The sequence below is a fragment of the Marmota monax genome, unplaced genomic scaffold (genome assembly GCF_021218885.2).
Source record: "Marmota monax isolate L192 unplaced genomic scaffold, Marmota_monax_Labrador192_F-V1.1 WCK01_AAM20220418_F8-fsc00038, whole genome shotgun sequence".
Taxonomy (NCBI): Eukaryota; Metazoa; Chordata; class Mammalia; order Rodentia; family Sciuridae; genus Marmota; species Marmota monax.
Window position 1 is genome coordinate 13187628 of NW_026692498.1, and position 23063 is coordinate 13210690.

Sequence of the window (23063 nt, forward strand, 5' to 3'; positions counted from 1 at the left end):
TTCAATTATTAATATATGCACCAAACTACAGTAAGTTTATATTACCTCTGACTGTCATGAATGGCGATGAAATTATTTCCTATCTGATTTCAGTTGCTGATGATAACTGAAATATCATTCACTCTTATCATATTAAAAATGATGACACAATTGATAATTATGTAATGAACATTTACATTCATTATTAGACTTTGCTGCTACATTTTATTTAACTTAATCACCATTTTTAATTTGAATAACTGTATTTCAATATAATTTTGTTTTCTCCATAATCCATGAGGTTTATTTTATTTATTTGATAATTTATGACTTATGATCCTGAGAAGACATCTGAAGGCTTCGCAGACTGTCAATGGCCCCGTTAAGTTTAAAAGCGATGCTTCAGGTGTAGAGGGGCTCAGTAAGCCACTCATGACCAGCTTTTAATTATGTAGAGAACGTCTCTGGAAGGAAAAAAACTTAGCAACAGCAGGAAGTGGAAAAAAAAAAGACCCCAGTACAATCTCTCACTAGACTTTTTTGTCTTCAAAGCAGTTTGGAAGTTATAGATTCTATTTTGGATTTAATTAGCACTCTGTAGGTACACAAGCTTTACCTGACCACAGTCATCTTGAGTCATAATCTCTGATTGCTCCTGAGTAACTCTGGTCAGTTTTCCCAGCTTTCTATAAATAAAAATGTCCCTTCAAGTGGTGTGTGGGGTCCATTCAAGTGGGATGTGACACTTTGAGACCAGCCACTGGCATCAGGAAGGTGCCTAATATTAGCTTGAGATAAGCCAGGTTTATTACAGCTTGACCCATATGTAGGTCACACTATGAAATGACTGAAGTCAGCGCTCTGTACACTACAGCTCTTATTTTTGAAGTATATATGTCTCTCCTTCTGATCCAAGTCAGGGGGATCCACTTGATCTTGCTGCTATCTGGACCACATTTTTGTCAGAAAGTTCCCCTGTAAATTGCACTTTGTGAAATCCTGAATGTAAGTTTTCTTTCTCTTTTTCTGTACTGAGGATTGAACTCATAGGCACTCTTACCATTGAGCTATGCCCCCAGCCCTTTTTATTTTTTTATTTTGAGACAGGGCCTCACTAGGTTGCTGAGGCTGGCCTTGGACTTGAGAGCCTCCTGCTTTTGCCCTCAGAGTTGATGGGATTACAGGCATGTGCCACCAAGCCTGGCTTTTTGTAAAAAAGGTATTTTTCTTTCTTTTCTTTTTTTTTTTTTTTTGTTGTTGTTGTTGGTGGTGGTGGTGGTGGTGATGCTGGGGATTGAACCCAGGGTCTTGTGCATGCTAGGCAAGCACTCCACCAACTGAGCTGTATCCCCAGCCAAAAAGATTTTATTTTTTGGTACCAGGGATTGAACCCAGGAATGCTTCACAACTGAACCACATCCCCAGCCCGTATTTTGTATGTGTGTTTGTCTTGTCTGTTTGTTTGTTTTCTAATTTTGAGACAGAGTCTTGCTATGTTGTTTAGGGCCTGCTAGGTAGCTGAGGTTGGCTTTGAACTCGAAATCCTGCTGCCTCGGCCTCCAAGGTCCCTAGGATTACAGGCATGTGCCGCCATGCCCAGCCCCAAGCCTGAATTTTGACCTGGTCCTTTTCTCACTAGCATCTATGACACTTAACTAGACTTAATTCTGTATTTTGTTGGTTTTAATGCTCATCTTTTTCCCATAATTTGTCTGTTTTTTATCTCTGTGTTTTGACTTATTTCTCATTTAACTAGAGCATGCTTTCACTCAGTTGTTCAATTAGGATAACTAAGTGATCCACTTCCTGAATTCTGTACATATGTAGAAAGTCTTTTGGAAGCCATCACACATCAACAGCATCTTAGCTCTGTGATATTTTTATATTACTTCCTTTCTCCTCAAAATTTTGCATGTAGCTTCCTTCACGTCTAATATTTATTTTGTAAGTGATGTCCAAGAAAGCTACATGTTTTGGTCTCTTTGCAGATAATACTCTGTCCAGATGGTTTGAGGATAATTTTGTCCCTGAAACTCAAATTTTTCAGTAGGAAATAACTAGATGTCAGTATCTCTTGTTAATATTTTCTGATTTACAGACATTGTCTGCACATTTGTGTCATTCTTCTTTCAATCTCCTTTTTTTTTTAATTTTCATAATACCTCTGCATTAGAATTTATTAGATTGAATGAAGGCAGAAGAGAATCCTATTTTTAATTGGTTCTTTTTAGTTATACAAGATACTAGAATTCATTTTGATATAATTGTACAAGCATGGAGTATATCTTATTTTAATTAGGACCCCATTCTTATGGATGTAATGATGGTGAGATTCACTGTGGTGTATTCATATATGTACACAGGAAAAAATTATTTCAGATTCATTCCACTGTTTTTTCTTTTCCTATTCCCCTCCCTTCCTTCATTCCCCTTTGTTTAATCTACTGAATATCTATTCTTTCCCTCTCCCCACACCCACTTACTGTAGGTTAGCTTCCACATTTCAGCAAAAACATTCAATCTTTGGTTTCTTGGGACTGACTTATTTCATTTTGCATGATAGTCTCCAGGTCCATCCATTTACTTGCAAATGTCATAAAGTCATTCTTTTTTATGGCTAAGTAATACTTCATGATGTATGTGCACCATAATTTCTTTACTTGTTCATCTGTTGAAGGGCATCTAGGTTGGTTCCATAGCTTAGCTATTGTGAATTGAACTGCTATAAACATTGATGTGGGTGCATCACTGTAGTGTGCTGATTTTCAATCTTTTGGATATAAACCAAGAAGTAGGAGAGTTGAATCCAATGGTGGTTCCATTCCTAGTTTTTTGAGGAATCTTCTTACTGTTTTCCAAAGTGGTTGCACCAATCTGTGTTATTTTAAAGCATGCATTATTCTCTCTCCCACCCCCACCGCCCTGCCTCACTCTCTTCTTTTTCCTATGCTGAAAAATGAACCCAGGACCTTGCACATACTAGGCAAGTGCCCTACCACTACATTATATCCCCAGCCCCGAAGCATTCATTAATCTTAAATTAAATCTCTGTTCTCTGTCCATCAAATGTTACTTTATTCTTCAAATGTTCTTCAGACATAAGTCTCCATTTCAGTCTCTCTCAAATTCAATCTCAAATTAAACAAAGGTGATCAGGTGGGGCCCCTTGTCCATTGCTTCATGTGACAACAATATGTCATTTAGACAGATCTGAGTGTCTGATGAATGATCTATTGAGAGGCTGAAGGGGGTAGGGGGGAGGACTCTGGTATATCCTCCTGTGGCTCGAATCTTACACCCTGGCTTCCTCATCAACTGACTGTCCCTTACACCTGCCCTGAGGGCTGGACTCTGCTCTCAACCTTCCACCAGCGGAGGACCTTGTTCCCAACCTGCTCCTTACTCCATTTTCTCCTAATTACTCAAACACTTCCTCATGCAGCGGACTCTCCAGTTGGCTCATCATCCCTCTGGGGTGACTTGCTCCAGAAATGCTGCAGATTCTTGTGCTGTAAACGCCTGGGCAGGCTCACTGTTCAGAGAGTGGGACGTGCTCTGTAGACGCTGCTGGGATGCAGCTGTTCTGGGCTCTTCCCTGGGCCCCCTGCAGAAAAAAAGCACATCATCAGAGCACAAGATGAAGAACCAGGCAAAGGAGAGCAGTGCACAGCCAAGTTCTGCCAAGCCCCATTTCCAGAAGAAAGACAGTCTGTGATCTCCACAGGAAAGCCTTTTATGGGGAAATTCGTCAGAAAATTTCTTAAAGACCTCAAGTCTGACTAATAACTACTTTAGCTTTCTTTCATTCTTTTCTTCTTTTTTTAATTTTTAACCATTTTTGGATGATCTTTTTTTTTAAGAGAGAAAGAGAGAATTTTAATATTTTATTTTTTTAGTTTTCGGCGGACATAACATCTTTATTTGTATGTGGTGCTGAGGATCGAACCGGGCCGCACGCATGCCAGGCGAGCGCGCTACCGCTTGAGCCACATCCCCAGCCCGGATGATCTTAACCTCAGATACCTTCTGCTTCTTTTGCTCTTTTTGTTGCATATCTTTTATTATTACTATTATTTATTAATTTATTTGGCAGTTGTAGATGGACAGCATGCCTTGATTTTTTTAGTTTATTTTTATGTGGTGCTGAGGATCGAACCCAGTGCCTCACCCATGGGAGGCAAGCGCACTGCCACTGAGCCATAGTCCCAGCCCATGGTTGCATATCTTTCACTTTCATCTTAAACATACCTGGACAGGAAAGGATGAACTCCACAGGCCTGAGTTGCTGAGAACCTGCACATTCTACAGAAGATCAGCCCACATCCAGCAGCTCTGAGATAATTTCTGAGTCCTCAAAAACCTCTTGCCTAAGGAAACGATCAAGAGCATGAAGAGAGAACCTATAGAATGGGAGAAAATCTTTGCCACGTGCACCTCAGATAAAGCATTCATCTCCGGATATATAAGGAACCCAAGGAATTTAACACCATAAATAAATAAATAAATAAATAACCCAATCAATAAATGGGCGAAAGAAAAGAAGGCACTTCACAGAAGAAGAAATACAGTCAACAAATATATGAAAAAATGTTCATCATCTCTAGCAGTTAGAGAAATGCAAACTAAAACTACAGATAGTTCATCTCACTCCAGTCAGAATGGCAATTATCAAGAATACAAGTAACAAAGAATGCTGGTGAGGATGTAGGGGGGAGGTATACACATACATCGCTGGTGGGACTGCAAATTGGTGCAACCACTATAGAAAGCAGCACGGAGATTCCTCAGAAAGCTTGGAATGGAACCACCATTTGACCCAATTATCTCACTCCTCAGCATGTACTCAAAGGACTTAAAATCAGCATACTATAATGATGCAGATACATCAGTGTTTACAGCAGCTCAATTCACAGTAGCTAAGCTATCAGACCAACCTAGGTGCCCTTCAACAGATGAATGGATAAAGAAAATGTGGTACATATACACAATGGGATATTACTCTGCCATAAAGAAGAATGAAATTATAATCCAGTGTGCTCTGAAATTTGTCATTTCTCTTGCCTGAGCAAACCTGTCCCCCATGCTTGAGGATAAAAGCACTGGATTCAGCTCGTGGCATTGGATTTGGTGATGATTTCTTAAAGATGACACCAAAGACACAGCAACAAAAGCAAATATGGAGAAGTAGGACAGACTACAACAAAATTTCAAAGTTCCATGCATTGAACAGACAGTATACAGAGTGGAAAGGCAACCCCCGAAGGGGAGAAGATAGCTCTGATATGTGGAAGCTAGTTCAAAAGAAGAAAAGGAAAACAGAAAAGAAATGGGGGGATCCACCAAAATAAAAGAAAGATCAGTGAAGTAAAGGAAGAGGGTTAAGGGGGAGGGAGGAGGGATGGAATAGGGAAAGGTAGTGAAATGAGTCTGACCTCAATCTCTCTTTTTTCAGTTGTAGATGGACACAATACCTTTATTTTATTTGTTTATCTTTATGTGGTACAGGGTATCAAACCCAGTGCCTCATGCATGCTAGGCAAGCGCTTTACCACTGAGCCACAACCCTGGCCCCTGACTTCACTCTCTTATGCACATATATGAACATACCACAGACATATATGTCCATCCACAAGACACTAACTAAAAAAAATAACTGTAAGAGCAGAAAGCTCAGTAGAGTAGAGGTAAGGAACAGGGGAGGGAGGAGGGGAGGGAAAGGGGAAGCACCGAGGACTGAACTAGAACAATTTATATTCCATGCTTTTTTAGCTATGTGAAAATGAATCCTAATGTTATGTATAACCAGAAGAAACCAGTTAAAAATATCGTATAAAAATTTTTTAAATGGGAGAAAACATTTGAAGATCACATATCTGATAATGGGTTAATATTCAGAATATATAAATAACCCCAATTACCGAACAATAAAAAAACCTAGCAGCTAGATTATAAATGGACAAAGGACTTGAATAGGTATTTCTCTAAAAAGTTATACAAACAACCAAAAGTGACACATGAAGAAGCTCAACACTAATCATGAGGGAAATGCAAGTCCAAGCCTTGATGAGTTACTATCTCACGCTCTTAAGGATGGCTGCTCTCGGGAAGACAGAAAATAGCAAGTCTTAGTGAGAATGTAGAGGAACTGGAACACTGTGCAAGAATGCAGAATGTTGCAGTCATTCCAGAACGCGGTATGGAAGTTGCCCCCACAAAAAGTTAAAAAGAGAACTAGCATATGATCCAGCAATCCCTCTTCTAGGTATATGCCCCAAAGAATTGGAAGCAAGGTCTCACAGAGGTGTTTGTACTCCCAGGTCATGGCAACATTATTCACAGTAGCCAGACAGTGAACGTGCCCATCAATGGAGGACTGGCTACACAAACTGTGTATATGAAGAGCGAAGGGGGTGTTAGAGTCTGTAAACAAGTCAAAATAACACCTGGCATTTTGCCAGGGGAATGTTAGAGTTCGTAAACAAGTCTGGATGGTGCCTGGCAAAATGCCAGAGGGAGTGGTTTGAGAAGTAACAAAAGCGAGCCATTAAGTGTGGAGATTCCTTATTGGTTGACTGATGTATCTAGTTTATGCTAATTAGATAAGCTGTGTGGAATGCATAAATACTGCTCCTGTCCTGCAATAAACGGCTCCTACTCCTGCTGTATCAATCTACACAAGTTCTTCGTCACCCCCCGGTTATTTTGCCCAGCCAGCCGGACTGTGGCAAGGGGGGGCGTTATTCACCCCTAAAATTGAAGGAAATTCTGACATATGCTACCATTTGAATGAGCCTTGAGGACTTTATGCTAACTGAAAGAGGCCACTCACAAAAAAGTCAAATGCTGCATGATTCCACTTTTTGAGGTATCTAGACTGGTCAAATTTATAAAGACGGAAAGTATACAGGTGGTTACCAAGGTTGGGGAAGGGGGAGTTGTGGGTATAGAGTATCAGTTCTGCAAGGTGAGAAGTGTTCTGGAGGTTGTTCGCACAACAACATGAATGTACTTAACAATGCTGTACATTTTAAATTGGTTAAGATGATAAATTTGATGTTGTGTGTTTTACCATCATTTAAAGAGTTTTAAAATGCCAAAATTCAGCAACTGGAATAAACAATACTCGTTGCAGTAGGTCTGTATGTCTACTCCCCTCCCCCCCCCCCCAGTTAAAGCACTGCACTTCAGTTCTCAACCCCACCTAACTCTGACACTACCTTGGGGAGGTGGCAGTCATCATAGCTGACATTTATAGTGGGTTTACCATGTGCTAAATATCCTTTTGAGTGTATATTCTTGTTTGATGCTTACAACAGCAAGTGCGATTATGTTCCCCATTTTATAGATCGGGACACTGAGGCAAAGGAAGTTAAGTAAGCTACCTCTGGGCTCACAGCTGACAAGCGGCCAAGCCAGGATTCAGACCCCGAGTCTGACTCCAGATCTGACGTGGAACAATGACGCTAACAACAGAAGAGCGAGGGGCTCAGGCGCCACACATGTCTCCACTTCCTCCACCAACCTTCTAAATCCAATGGCTTTCTCATCCTAGACTCAAAGGAAGTCAAGTTCAATTGCAAAAATAACACAAATTCTTTTTAACCTCACATCTTCCTCAACAGCTAAAATGTGTTCTTTCCTTTCAAAGATCTTCCCCCTCCATATCACTTTTCTCCAACTTTAATTATCCTAGACATGGAGAGTGACAGCGTAGAGAGTACAAGGTGTGAAGCCACACAAACCCAGATGTGACCACAATCCCATCATTTACTAATTACAAGTTCCTCGTTTCCTCTAAGCCTCAGTGTCATCAACTCTAAAGTGAGAACACCAGGACCTTTCTCACCAGGAGGTTACAAAGATTAAATTGGATACCATCTTAAGTGTCTAGCAGTAGTTCATATATAGTAGGGGTTGGATAAATAATAATAATTATTATTACATAAGAGATTGTTTATTCTTCAACCACTGGAAGCTTGGTGAGATGGAAATTAGAGGTAGAATTTTTCTGTGTCTCCAAATCTGATATTGGAATGTGAAGTCATCAGGAGACCAATTCCTACCAGCAGAACTGGGTTGTGTTCAAAGACAGTGATTTTCCTGTAACTCAAGCTGTTCAAGCAGACACCACCTGGTGAATGTGCTGTAGATAGAATCCAATACTGGAAGACTCCAGAGTCTATGGATTAATTTCCAGAATGCTCTACTGCCCTCTCCCCATGTTCTGATCCTATCCTTTGGGCTCCCATAGCATCTGGTGCCCGTTTTCATGTAAACCAAGGACCCACTGAAGTGTGAGGTACTGGAGGACAGGTAGCCTAGTTTTAATCGTCCTCCTCTGGACAGGAAAGCAAGTAGGAATGACAGTTCTCTACCTGGAACCTGAGATATTTGTGCCAAAGCCGAATTGATAAGTTTTTCTGCTGGCCTAGATTCTCCAGTGTTCAAAGTCTATCCTTCCTTTTTCTCTTTATTCAACTCATCCAGGCGATGACAGATGGCCTTGTTCATTATACTGACACTTACCAAGCCTATTCTAAGAATCCAGGGGATTTACAAGAGGTCTTTGACAGATTCAGGATGCGGGAACCTTTGTAGATCGTTTGTGGGAAAGATGGATCCCGTGAAAGCATAACCCAAGGTAGAGAAGGGAACCCTGCGTCCAGACTAGCTTGTGACTGACGCTGCTGTTATCTATGCACTCGGTGTCTGAGCAAGTCCTGTTCATCCTCCAAGCTTTAGCTGAGAGCTATTTCTAAGAGAAGCTTCTTCCAGTCTTCTAGAAGAAGCTTGGGGAGCAAATGCTGTCGCAGATCCCACGTAGGCAGCAGCTGAAGGCCGTCAGCAAACTTCACTCCTCAGTTTCTCTCTTGCAGGGGGATACATGAGCAGTGTGCCACACTTAATGCAACTCTAAATGTTTTTAATGTGAATATTTTTCTTCCCTTTGAATCATACTTTCGGGATGAGCCCCAGACCTGAAAACAACCAGGTTAAATTAGGAGAGTGTGAACAAAGTCATGGCTCTTGCACAAGTAGCCAGATTGATCTTCACAGGGACTTTGCCTAATGAATGAGTGCACTGGTTTGTTTGTTTTTTTCCCATAAAGCACCAGGTTGTATGGTAAGCTTGTGGTATAGCTGAGGCAGGCAGAAGTTGAAGGGACACAGGATCGCACCACTTGCAGATACACCGGACATGCCAGACAGGAAGTGCTCTGATCAAGGAAGAGGAGACTTGTCCCATGTGCATATCATGTTACAGCCAAACAGAGTCATTCCATCTCCAAAACAGCTGGCAAAGCCATGTGCCTGTCTGCTGCTTAAAACTTCCTGGAGGAAGGAGCATCTCCCGGAGGCAACTCTTGTGTCTACACTGCCCTCTGCTGGTCATTGAGGAGGATGCAGTGTGGCACTCCCACCTTTCAGAATAAAATCAGCTGCTCCCCACTAGGGGAGCCTTTTACCTTATGGTCACTACTTTTTTTTTTTTTTTCCCAAAATAGGCGAAAGTATGATGGTGGGTAACAATTTAGTCCAAAAGCTGTACCATAAGCCAAAAAGGTTGAGTGGACTCCCCTCCACTTTTTTAACCCTGCTGTCAGACCTCCACATTTTCTCAATAGTTATCTCTGTTTCCATTAGATAAACCGTCACTTGAGCAGCTGTCACCATCAGAAGCTGTGATCCCCTTCCTGGGTGGTCAGGGCTACTCTCTGTAGGCAGCACATTTGACTTGCTTTAGGTAGCTCTACAGCACAAATTCTTCTGGCCCTCAATGAAAAGGAATTTATAAATTTCCAGTCTCTCCTAAAAAAGGCTCATTGGCCATAAAACATTGAGTTGATGGAATGCTTTTCAGGAGGAGGCCAGGAAATAATAGGAGATTCCAGGAGGGAAGGTGAGTGTCTCTGTTTGACTTTGGCAGGGAACAAAGTAGTTCCCACCTCCAGCTGTGGAAGGGAAGACAGGGGGAGCTTCTTAAAGAAGTAGCTCTTGAAGGAGGCTTTGAAAATGGGTATTTGGTAATCTATTGCAGCACAGCAAGTCATCAAGCAAGTTGGTGGTCTAGGTGCTGTGTGTGTAACTCAATGGTAGAGCACATGTTCAGCATGTGCACGATCCTGAGTTCAATCTCTAGGGCCATAAAAACAAACCAGCAAATTTTGGCAGTCTAAAACAACAGTCCTTTATACCTCGCTCTTCTGTGATCTGAATGGACTCAGCTGTTGGCCATTTTTGATCCGTGGCACATTGTCCAGGAGCTCAGCTGGGTCTGAATGTCCAGAATGACTTGCTTACATTGTCCTCTAGACTTAAGTGAGGTAAACATGAAGGCTGAGGCAAGGCAAGATGAGGGCAGAGTCGGGCTCTTCTTTTTTTCCAGTCTTATGATCTCTCGCTCTCCAGCAGAGTAACTGAATAGATCAAATTCCCAGAAGTGTGAGCTTCTAGGTCTTCTTAGGTACAGAGATAGCTTCATGCCCACCATTTTAAAGTAGTTAAAGTGAGTCACAGGACCAGGGCAGATTCACTGTGGGCCAAGTCTTCTCAGGAAAACAGTCCTGGATGGGTCGTTTGCTGGGGGCTATCTTTGGAGACCAGATACAACACAGGTAACAAAAAGATGCTGAGAATGTGAAAGAATGAACAGAGCGAGCGCAAAGCATGAATGAAAGCACAAAGCTGATAAAATACAAGAGAACAGCGTAGTTTATGTGGTTTGTAACAGTGTAGATGAGCAATTGACTTGAAGGTGAGGCAAACGTCAGACAGCTGGAGACCTTGAGCACTAGGCTCAGCAATTTGGATCTAGTTTTATCCAATATTTAAACCTAGCCGTGCCACAGAATTTCCTAGGGACCGTTTGATGTCCTTTCCCGAACTATCACCAAGGCGAACTGTTGATGAGACAAGGGGAACAGCATCTCAGCGGACAGGTGGCAATGTCTTGGAGGATCAGGTTAGAATTTGTGGAAATGGAAATTTGGTCTAAGGCAGTCTCTTCAGTGGAGAGAGGGAAGGTCTTGATAGAAAGTGTGCAAAGATCACAACACAACAGGCCAAGGCTGGTGGGAGAAGCAAGGTAAGGCAAGGAATTCACACAATCTTGCGATGGAGGCTTTTCACTGAAGATTTGATGGGTATTTTGGAAACTTTTATGATGATCATCAAGCCATCTGTCAGCAAAGGTTCTCCTGGAATAGTAAAGTTTTGCTTCATTAAAAAAAATTCTAAGATGCTTTACATTTAATGACAAAAGCCAGAATGTAGAGGGGAGAAGAGATATGGGAAGTTAACCAGTGGCCACAGGAGAAAACCAGACAAAAGCCTGTTCCATGTTCTTAAATATTCGTTGAAACCATGGCTCAATCTCCAGTGGCTCACCTCCAGGCACCACTTTGTCAGTTACGACTTTCTTGACTGTTAATCCCAACGAAGACAGAAGCAACAGGACTTCTTCCTGTGCACTCCTGTCCTAAAGTGTTCTCCGTTTTTCCTTATCCTGCCCTTCTTTTGTATAGCGAGTGTAGGTTCAATGTAAATAATTTATATTTTCCTTCCCCAGATTTTTCTTATAAAAATGCTCTGGTTTTTAGGTCTAGTGGGCTTATTTCCAACTGCTAACCAGCCTTGCTACTAGACATGCAGAGCTCATCCATGGACCTGATTTGTTTATGCATGTGTGTGTGTGTGTGTGTGTGTATTTATGTGTGTGTTTACGTGCATTACTGGGGATTGAACTCAGAGGCACTGTACCACTAAGCCACATTCTCAGCCCTTTGTATTTTGAGACAGGATCTTGCTAAGTTGCCCAGGCTGGCCTTGAACTTGGAATCCTCCTGCTTCAGCCTCCTGAGTTGCTGGGATTTTGACCTTTTCTTGCTGGTATCTGTAATGGCTCACTAAACCCTTTTATTTCAGAGATTCCTTCAGTCTGGAGAGTTTCGTTTCACATGGAGACAATGGAGTAATTATGTCATGTGAATGTGACACAAGTTCTGTCGGTTGTAGGTAGCTGGGTTCTCAGAACTCATTTTCTACAGCTCTGATTCAATGAAACTCAGAAATTCAATTTTAATAGGTTTAACTGGAAATCAATACCATAAGCAAAACGAACCCTGAATTTTTTTTCTGGGGCCATCAAGGCCCCATTTGTCTTTTAGGAGGTATAGATACCTGCTGGGTGTTTACAGCAATCTTCCAGGGAAGATGAGATATCAATTATGCATTTTGAGAACACAGTGATGAAGATCAGGGCTGTTTTAGTCAATTATTTTGCCACTAGATTAATGCACTGGTTAGGTTAAGGCTCTCATAACCCAATTATTTCACCTCTGAATTTCTTGCACATGACCTTTCAGGGGCACCTCCTTCATATCCACACCACAGCAAGGGTTGTCTCTGTTTCTCCTTCCCAGCTTTCCTCATTTTGATGGTTCTGGATCTTCTCAAAACCAAGAAACAGAGAATGTGTACGTCCATTATCAAGTGAGGCAGACCCATGATGAATCCTTAAGGAAAAGTATCATAAAAAAAGGCAGGGAGACTTCAGGCAGCAGGGACTCCCAGGTGACTTTAGATGGAAGAGTGAGGGACCTGGTAGGTTTTTAAATTCTTCCTTAATATGTTTTTTATTTTTAATTGACATGTAGTACTTGTAACTATTTACGGGGTATAGTGTGACATTTCTATACATGTATACAATGTATAATGATCGGGTGGGTAATTGGCATATCGGTCACCTCAGACATATATCATTTCTTTGTGTTGGAAACATTGAAAATCTTCTCTACTAGCTGTTTTGAGATAATCACTTAATTGTTATAGCCATAGCTGTTTCTTTAAGTTTGTAGTTTCCTTGGTCGGGTGATACATTGGGGTAGAGTGCACACATAGGGAACATGAGTTATTTAGAAGTTAACTGAGAAATTCCTCAAGATCTCTTCTTGGATTCAAGATCTAGGGAGTTACGTTTTTTTTTTTTTCCTTCTTTAGCATTGAGGATTGAACTCTGGGCCTCAAGCGTGCTAGGTAAGCACTCTACTACTGAGTGGTATCCTCAGGACTGCCTCCTCACACACACCCCTCTGTTTTTCTTTCTTTCTTAATGTTGAGACAGGGTCATACTGAATTACTAAGGCTGACCTCTAACTTGCGGATCCTCCTTCTTCAGTCTCCTGAGAAGCTGAGAGGAGTTACCTTTGACATTGAACTATTAGTTTCCTGGACTAAAAGTCCCTCAGACTCTGAAGCCTGCTTGAGCTTTAATTGGTATAATCCTGAATAAATTAATTCCAGTTAAATTGCCCTTTGTTCCTTTTCTCCTCCTTACGTTCATAGACGCCTACAAATGAAAAGCTCAAGAAGATGAAAACTTTTGTCCAAGGTCATAGAGCCACTAGAAGCAGGACTATATCCCAAACCCAGTTCTGCTGAATTCTCCCAAACCCCAGCTCTCTGCTTCTTCCCTTTTTGTTATTGCTTCTTCCCCTTTTATGGGGTCCTGATTTTTAAAATATGCAGATGGTAATGCTGCAATTAGTAACATTGTCCTATCAAAATCCCAATGCCATTCTTCATAGAAATAGAAAAAGCAATCATAAAATTCATTTGGAAAAATAAGAGACCCAGAATAGCCTAAGCAATCCTTAGCAAGAAGAGTGAAGGCATCACAATGCCAGACCTTAAACTATACTACAGAGCAATAGTCACAAAAACAGCATGGTATTGGCACCCAAACAGACTGGTAGACCAATGGTACAGAATAGAGAACACAGAGACTAACCCACATAAATACAGGTATTTCATACTAGACAAAGGCACTAAAAATATACTTTGGAGAAAAGATAGTCTCTTCAACAAATGGTTCTGGGAAAACTGGAAAGCCATATACAGCAAAAATGAAATTAGAACCCTATCTCTCACCCTGCACAAAATTCAAATCAAGGTGGATCAAGGACCTAGGAATTGAACCAGAGACCCTGCCCCTTATAGAGGAAAAAGTAGGCCCAAATCTTTATTGTTTCAGCTTAGGACCTGACTTCCTTAACATGACTCTTAAAGCATAAGAAATGCAATCAAGAATCAATAAATGGGATGGACTCAAACTAAAAAGCTTCTTCTCAGCCAAGGAAACAATCAATAACATGAAGAGGGCGCCTACAAAATGGGAGAAAATCTTTACCACATGAACATCAGATAGAGCACTAATCTCCAGGATATATAAAGAACTCAAAAAACTTAACACCAAAAAAGCCAATAACCCAATCAATGAAGGGGCAAAGGAACTGAATAGACACTTCACAGAAGAAGAAATACAACTGATCAACAAATAAATATATGAAAATATATTCAACATTTCTAGCAATTTGAGAAAGGCAAATCAAAACTACTCTAAGATTTCATCTTACCCAGTCAGACTGGCAATTATCAAGAATACAAACAACAATAAATGTTGACAAGCATGTGGGGGGAAAGGTACACTCGTATATTGCTGGTGGGACTGCAAATTGGTGCAACCACCATGGAAAGCAGTGTGGAGATTCTTCAGAAAGCTTGGAATGAAAACACCATTTGATCCAGCCATCCCGCTTCTCGATTTATACCCCCAAAGACTTAAAATCAGCATATTACAACGATGCAGCCACATCAATGTTTACAGCAGCTCAATTCACAATAGCTAGGCTATGAAACCAACCTAGGTGCCCTTCAACAGATGAATGGATAAAGAAAATGTGGTACCTATACACAATGGGATATTACTCTGCCATAAAGAAGAATGAAATTATGGCATTTTCCAGTAAATGAATGAAACTGGAGACTATAATGCTAAGTGAAATGAGCCAGTTCCCTAAAACCAAAGGACAAATGTTTTCTCTGATATGCAGATGCTGATCCATAATAGGGGAAGGGGCTAAGGGAGAATGGAGGAACTTTAGATTGGGCAGAAGAGAGTGAGGGGAGGGAAGGGGGTATGGGGTTGGGAAAGATGGTGGAATGAGACAGTCATTATTATCCTATGCACATGTAGATAGCACAAATGGTGTGACTTTGCATCGTGTACAGCCAGAAGAAAGAGAAATCATGTTCTATGTGTGTACAATGAGTTGAAATGCATTCTGCTGTCATGTAAAACTAATTAGAAAAAAAAAATTTTTTAAAAAGCATTGTGCTCCAACTGAAATAGTTCCTTCCTTTGAGTATCATTTAAGATCACTTTGTCTTATTATATTTTGTGCATATAGAAATATGTACCAACAAATCCCACAATTATGTACAACTATAATATACCAATTAAAAAAATACAGTAAAAAATAAAGGTTAAAATATTTTTAAAAGACCACTTTGTATCCTTATTTAATCATTCACCTATTCCTTCCCAAGCAGGCGAGTATAAAATGAGGCCCCTAAGTGCAGAGCAAATATCTAGCCAGTAACCTTAGGAAGCCCCTCGGCACCCTTTGCTAGTTGTGATTGGTTGAACCTGCAACTCTTTCCCCTATCTGTCTGCCAGAATAAGTGTATTTGTGTCCCCCAGGATGCTCAATTCAAAGGAGCACAGCCCAAAAGAATGAGGCAGGGTGCAAGAGACAGGGACCTAGGTCCTTGCTACGGTCTATCTTTGTATGATTTTGTGCACAGCATTTCCTTTCTCTGGGAATCAGTTTCTGGGTGGATAAAAGCGCACATGGCCTGGTATCATTTCTGTCGAGTAATGTGTGTACAAGTGTCTGGGTGCACGCCTGCACTTATGGAAACCTCTGGAAGGATGTACACCCACCTGTTCACAGAAGTTATCTCTGAGGAACACAGCTGGCTGAAGGAGATCTTTTTCACTTTATATAAACTCTTTACTCTTTTTAAAATGTTTTTATTAGTACATTATAGCTATAAGTAATAGTGAGGTTCATTTTGACATAATCATACATGCATGGAATATAATTTGCTCCATTTCTGTCCCCAGTACCTGCCCCCCACTTTTCCCCCACCCATCCCATTCCCCTTCCTCTACTCCACTGGCTTCCCCCATCTATTTGTTATTTTTATAAATTGTGTGTATTTATAGGTATCCATAGAGGTGGAACTCACCCTTCTAATTTTCCACAGCAAGCACTTGTTGTAATTTTTAAAAGTTAGTAGCTGAAAGGTCTTGTTTATGCCTTCATGAAAGGAAGTCATCCTTCTTCTCCAAGGTTGGTTGCTGGGGGCCACAGTGTCTGATTCTGCAGGCTGGCCTGCCTGTGTATTCCTTACGCTGCCTCAGAACAATTGGGGGATGTGAGTGCTGGGCACCAGTTGACCCGTCCTAACCTCTTGGCCTCAGCCTGTGCTGCCCAGGGCTGGTAACAAAACATCCTCACAGCTCTCCTCGCCCTCCTCCTGCCGGCATCTGATCCAAGTCAGCAAATGTTTAGCCACCATTCAGCCAAAACATGTTTATTTTCTCTTTCATCCACAGCTAAGAAATGCCCACAAACCAGCCCTAGGTGCTAGGAAAGAGATCTAACCAAATATGACGAATTTCCAGACTCCTTTGGGTTTGTAATGAGGTGCTTTTTCTTAGGGGCCTGGGCAGGATGTCAAGGAGCAGAGATAACCTCTGTGAACAGGTGGGTGTACATCCTTCCATCCTGTCTCTCCATAGGAAGGAATTCGAGAAGGAGAAACCCTTGTTTTTCCCAGATTACAGCAAATAACCATCCCAAGTGACCTTAGGATAGTCCAATAAAACTATTGAATAAAGGAATAATTAAAATATCTACTTTTAAATAAAAATACAGATCAAAAGGAGCCTTTGGATTGAAAGAGCACCAGGCCTGGGGTTTAGACAAATCTGAGTGCAAGTCAAATCCCACTTTACTGAAAGAACACCGTGCTGTGTGCCAGGCATACCTCGGGGCATTCAGACATTCAACAGATCAAGCTTGAAAAGGTTTGTACTGTTCTCATCCTGTACCTGGGAGGGAGGAGGGATTGTGGTAAAAGTCAGGAGAGTAGGAGGCTTCTTGTTAAATAATAGAGCCCAGATTCCAATCCAGGCTTCTCCCCAAATGTGGTGGGAAGTGAAGACCTCTGCTCCCACATAGGCTGCAACCAGACCTAGCCAGGAGTAACTCCATATGCCCTTTCCAAGAGCCATTATCTGCCAAAGCCCTGGGAGAGATAGAAAGCAAGATCCTGATAATGAAATACCAGGTAGGAGAAATACCAGATAGAGATCAGGGAATGGAAACTGCCCTTGGTGATATCAAATGAACTTGGATTCAGATACTGTCTCTGTGGTGTTCAGGGACCTTGGGCACTTTGTCTTCTCTGGGTCTCGGTTCCTGAATGATAAGGGGTTAAAATGGCATCAAGCACTGAGACCAGGGTCTCGCTTAGAGCAGTTGTTAGTCTCAGGCAAAGGAAGAGCTCCCAGAGGGCTCCAGGGGGAAGGAACAGGGGGAAAATCCTTGGGCTCCGCACTGTAAGGTGTGTAACGTGGTGGGATGCATTCCTGGTGCACCAGGGCTCTGGAGCATTAGCACAGCCACCCTCACTTCTTAGAGCAGCCCTGAGTCCCCTTCTGAAATACGCACTGCAGGACCACAGGGAAATCAAGAGTGAGGGTAACCCCCAGCCCCCATGTCTCCCAGCCTAGCCCATCGGGGAGGAGGGGGTCCCAGACTTCCAGGCCTGGGACGTGAGCTTGTTCCTGGCCAGTTCAGGGCCTGATCTTGAACCTTACATTTGCCAGTTGCAGTAGTATGACCCTGCTTACAGGCTCCGGTAAGGAGCAAGTGAGAGACTGAAATATCAAGTGCTTCATAAATGCAGATGTTAGGTTGTTGTTCTCCATAGACCTGAGTCCAGAGGGCCCATGGGCCATATGCCTGTCATCAGCCCTCCTTGGTACAACCCAAAGCCTGGAATCTGTCCCAGTTTCAATTCCCTGTGTGCCTCTGATAAAAGATGTCCTTGCTATTCTCTGCTCTGGAGAGCAGCCTGGGAGGGGACTGCTCACTGAGGAGGGCGGAATCACCACCCTGTGGCTAAGCATATTTTAGCTTCCAGGTCACAGATTTCGGCACCCCTGGCCACAGAGAAGCTAAGGGCAGATGCCAAAGCAAACCTCTCCTCCAGCCATGCCCTTGTGCCTTGCTCATTTATAGGTCCTGCTCTCCCCGGGGTTGGCAAGATGAGAACAGGTTTCCAAGACTGAAAGCAGGTATGGAACTTGCAGGTGCTGAGGACACTGCCAGGAAGCAGCTGGAACAGCCTGCACAAAGTGGAGCTGGGCCAAAGGATGGTGGGTCCCTCCTTCCAAACCACGCAGACGTGGTGTTGCAGACAGACAGTGTGGATCATGGACACTGATGCAGAGCGCACTGATACTTACACCAACCCCTGGGCAGTCTCCATCCATGCGGAGTTCTTCCTCCTCAGCTTCAGTGGCAAGTTCTCTGCTGACTTCCAGAATGTTAAGGCAGACAACCTGGAGTCGTAGATGGTCACATGCAGGGTGCAGATCCACCTCAGCACATGTTCTGTGAAGTTCCATGAGAACCCTGACTTCCGGTCTGCCTCCCAGCAGCAAGTGCTGATGCTCAGTGACCACAGGAAACCAACCCTGCCCACAAGACTGAGTACCTGGCAGAGATGCTTGAGCTCGGGCATGGTACACACATCCTCAGCCATGCGGAGGCAGGTCTACCGTGACACAGGAGGACCGAGTGAGGTGAGAACTGGTGGACAGTCAGGCCAGAGAGAAGAGCAAACTCACAGTGGCCTCCTTGGCTATGTTCTTTCATGTGGTCAATCTTGGAAAAGAGGCTTCCTGCGGCAGGCAAAGAGCCAATTCTTCCAGAACTACACACAGAACACAGGAAGCTCCAAGACACTCAGCCAGAGAACCACTTCACAGGAGTAGCAAGAGGGCATTGGCAACAGACTGGTGGCCATCGGCAGACCAGAGCTGATGGAGTCTGAGGTCATGCAAAGAGGGCAGCCCTTATGACTTCACATTTAAGGTCATCTTTCAGGAACGTGAGACCATGTTCAAGCAGACACTGAGCATCCTGCATTCCTTGAACCTGCTCATTGACAACACCTTGTGCCCAGAAAACTACAGAGCCAGGGCTCTGCACAGCACATTGAAGACTGTGAGCAAGCTCAGCCCTGAGGGCCAGCAGTGTGGCTGTCAGTGCAGGCTCTCCTTGCAGTGCTGCCAGACTATGTGTGCCACCCAAGAGCAGTACAGCATGGCACCCATGGGTTTCCTCCTTGAAGGGCTCGCTAGCCCCTGCAACCTGAACCTGCTCACCAGAACCTAGGATTGAACATCCCTCCTACTTGTACCTATTAATGTTCTCCTGTGACCCCAAGGTGTGTGTCAGTGGTGACCTAGAACTAGATGTAGCTCAGGTATTCCCCTTTCGGGATTTCTTCAACTGTCTGGTAGCCAGACTCTTGGTGGGTTTCATGAGGGACCAGAACCCTGGACTCCTGAAGAAGATATTCTATGAAGAAAGTCCACTGAAACTCTATGAAGTGCCCAGTGGGGTCCAGCCAGCGTATCAGGCCTACTTCAGTATTGGCTGTTAGATTCTTTACTGCCTCAGGTGGGGTGCTGTTGAGCAACCATGTGGGAATGTTTCCATTTTTCCTAGCCCACCCTGGATCAACAGCATAGAACCCTCTGTCCTAGTATACTCCAGTGGCCAGTGAGTGGGTCAGGGTGAGAAGGCAAGGTTCTGACAACCAGCATCAGGCTAACATCAATGATCAACCTTGCTGGCCATCTCTTGAGCCAGGCTGGCTCAGAACTCAACAGTAGAGTTATTACTGGGACCTGCGTGGGCACCCTCGCAGGTGAGGGCTGTTGCTCTGGGGATAAGCTATGGTTTCAGGTCCTTCAAGAAGGGAAACTTCGGAGGACAGGGGAACTAGAGAGCCACTGAAATGGCCACCAAGCCCCAGGTTGATCAGAGGGCACAATGACAAGAATTGTCCAAAACTTTAAAACAACCAAATGTGACTAATATATCATTACTGTACTAATGAAAGGGTTAGCCCTCTCTGTTCTTTCTGCCATCTAGATAACAAGATACCCAAACACAGAATTGGCTCAATCCCTCCTCCAAATCAGCCAATACAAGCTCAAATCCTTAACAGTCCCCTTACTAACACCCTCTTGCTGAGAAGTACCACGGTTCATCAAGTGTGTCCCTATATTGGGCTGCCCTCCTTGTTACGAAGGTACCAACTTTGTTCAGATACAGATGTATCACTGGTGGTCTTGGCATGAAAGGATGGATCAACAGAGAAGACAGAATTGTCACTGACCCTGGGACATCTGATTTAACTTGGAAATTGGAATACTTTTTTTTTTTTTTTTGCAATTGTTATAAAATTCATGATATCATTGCCTTTTCCCAAAATACTCAAAGTTCTCTCTTATGCTTGGTCTAAGTCTGAGTTGTTTTTAAACAAGGCTTGATCTATTTGTAGATTGTGAAATACATTGGGTTGTGGTCAACATCCTTTTAAAATGCTATAGGAAAAGAAAACAGTGCTTTGTATGAAATATATGTAAGTATTGTTTTGTGAAACTTTCAGTTAAATATAAAGTTGATCATATAATATTGCCCATATCCAATCATTATTGACTCACAAAACATGACATTTTTGTACGGTTTAAATATATATATATATGTTTATATATGTATATATTATATGTATATTTTTATATAGTATATATTATTATATATTATATGCATATATATGTATATACATATATCTCATGGTGTTAAATATATTTAAAAGTGTGGTCATTGATTTGTGAGCCACAGTTTTCAGTGGATGCTTTGTGATACTTAGGTTTGGAAATCTTGGTTACTTTCCCCTAATCCTGTCTCACCTGCATCCACATAATCAGAAGATATTTGCCTCGAAAATTTTGTTTGGCTCAAGTAAGCCAGAGGACTTCCTGACCCCAGGAAAGAATATTGGGGCAGCAGTTCAGTTTTGTAAGGTTCCAGGAACATAGGCCTCATTACAATTTGACTCCAGAGTATGGGAACTTACTCCAAGAATAAAATAAAGGTGTAAACTACACTCTCATCTTGGAACCACAGGGCAAGCAGAACCTAGTCCAATGGGGGCCCCAGAAGGTGCAAAGTTTAAGAGCTAATTTTAGGAGCACAGGGAAGTATCCAAGATGATGGTGGTTGAGGAAAGTGGTCCCATAGGGTTGGTGGGAGCTCCCTGACCTTCTGGGTGACCCCAAGCATTGTCAATGTTTCAACTATTATAGCAGCAAACCTGGTATACATAAGAGATGCTTCCTCAGGATACTGGTGATATCATACTGGTACCAATTTTGAATTCTGAGAGGAAAAGGCAATTGAAAGTCAAATAACTCTGGAACATATAGGACAATTTTATCTTCTTGTCTGGTTGATACAAGCAGGTGTCCTCCTGACTCTTACTGGTCTTGAAGCAGGTCGCCAGCACTTAAAGATATTTAATAAATTTTCACTTAACCTTAACACATCCTAAGGTGGGTTAATACAGTAATTCCTATTTTATTTAGGAATTATAGATACACAATGTGGTTTATATGCACAATAGAATATTACTCAGCATTAAAAGAGAATAAAATTATGGAATTTGCAAGTAAACGGATGGAGATGGAGAATATCATGCTAAGCGAAGTAGGCCATTCCCCAAAAAACAAATGCCCGAATGTTGTCTCTGTTTAGTGGATGCTGATCCATCATGGGGGGGAGGCATGGGAAGAATGGAGGAACTCTGATAGGGCAAAGGGGAGGAAGTGCAGGAGAGTGGGGGCGGAGGCAGGAAAGATAGTGGAATGAGGTAGACATCATTACCCTGGGTACATGTATGACCGCACATATGGTGTGACACTACATCGTGTACAACCAGAGAAATGGAAAGTTGTGCTGTATTTGTGTACAATGAATCAAAATGCATTCTGCTGTCATATATACCTAAAAAGAATTTTTAAAAAAGAATAATAATGTCTACTACTTACTAAGTATTAAGCATTTACCTTCACAAAGATTATTTCCTTTAATTCTTTAAAAAATGACTTTCCCTGGTCACTTATTTTAACAAAGAGGAGGAAACTGAGACTCAGAGAAGTTAAGTAGCTTTTATGGGATACTGTTGCTTAGCATGGCAGTAAAACTGTGGGGCTTGGTCTGAATCATGTCCATCAACTGATAATTGTTTGTACCTTAGTTTGGTCCTCTATAAAATGAAGTTAACGTGTCAAATTCCTAGGCTACATGAGAACATTAAATAAGTTAATGGATGAAAAGCCCTGTGGAACAGGGATTTTCTACATGTGAATCTCCAAATCTGTGATGCTGAGCTAATTCAAGAGTGGGACCCCAGAGCCAAATCAGACAGATTTGGGCTCCAGTCTCAGTACAGCAGTTTACTAGCTCTGTGACCACGAGCAAACTAGCTCACCTCTCTAAGAGTTAATCTCCTCTGTTAAGTGGATGCCACAGTTTATATCTGCAATGTTCTCCACAGGCCCGTGTGTTAAAGCCTTGGTCCCCAGGGTGGTGCTATTGGGTGGTGGTGAAAACTTTCACAGGTAGGGCCTAGTGAGAGGTATGTAGGTCATGGGGGACCTTGAAGGGGATTGTGGGACCCCATCTTCCTTCTCTCTTTTGCTTCCTGGCCAAGAGGTATGCAGTTTTGTTCTACCACAAACACTCACCACAATGTGCTTCCTCACCCAAAACAAATAAGGCCAACCAGTGATGGTCTGGAACCTCTAAACCTGAGCCAAAAATCAATCTTTTCTCTTTATAAGTTGATAATCTCCAGTATTTGTTGTATTAGTGGAAAGCTGACTAACACAGTGGAGATAGTCATGAGACTGATGTCAGAAGATGGTGGCAACTCTTGAACAGGACACTGCAAGGAAACCCCTTTCGTAATGCCCGGCCTATCATTTAGAGCTGTCATGATCATTCTGAGGATGGATGTGATGTGTGGAGGTGAGCAGCAGAGCTCTAGGTACCTCAAAAGACACAAAGGCGTCTAATCAAAGCTCACCGTTG

At 42.4% G+C, this 23063-nt stretch overlaps 1 long non-coding RNA gene across 1 annotated transcript; it reads right to left on the reverse strand.

The window, feature by feature from the left end:
• Nucleotides 1-1118: 1118 nt before the first annotated feature.
• Nucleotides 1119-16236, reverse strand: LOC124092820 (uncharacterized). The gene is made up of 3 exons (XR_006851699.2): nucleotides 16072-16236; nucleotides 4228-4346; nucleotides 1119-3583 (listed from the first exon to the last, which is right to left on the reverse strand). It is a non-coding gene; the product is annotated as an uncharacterized LOC124092820 (long non-coding RNA).
• Nucleotides 16237-23063: the final 6827 nt, after the last annotated feature.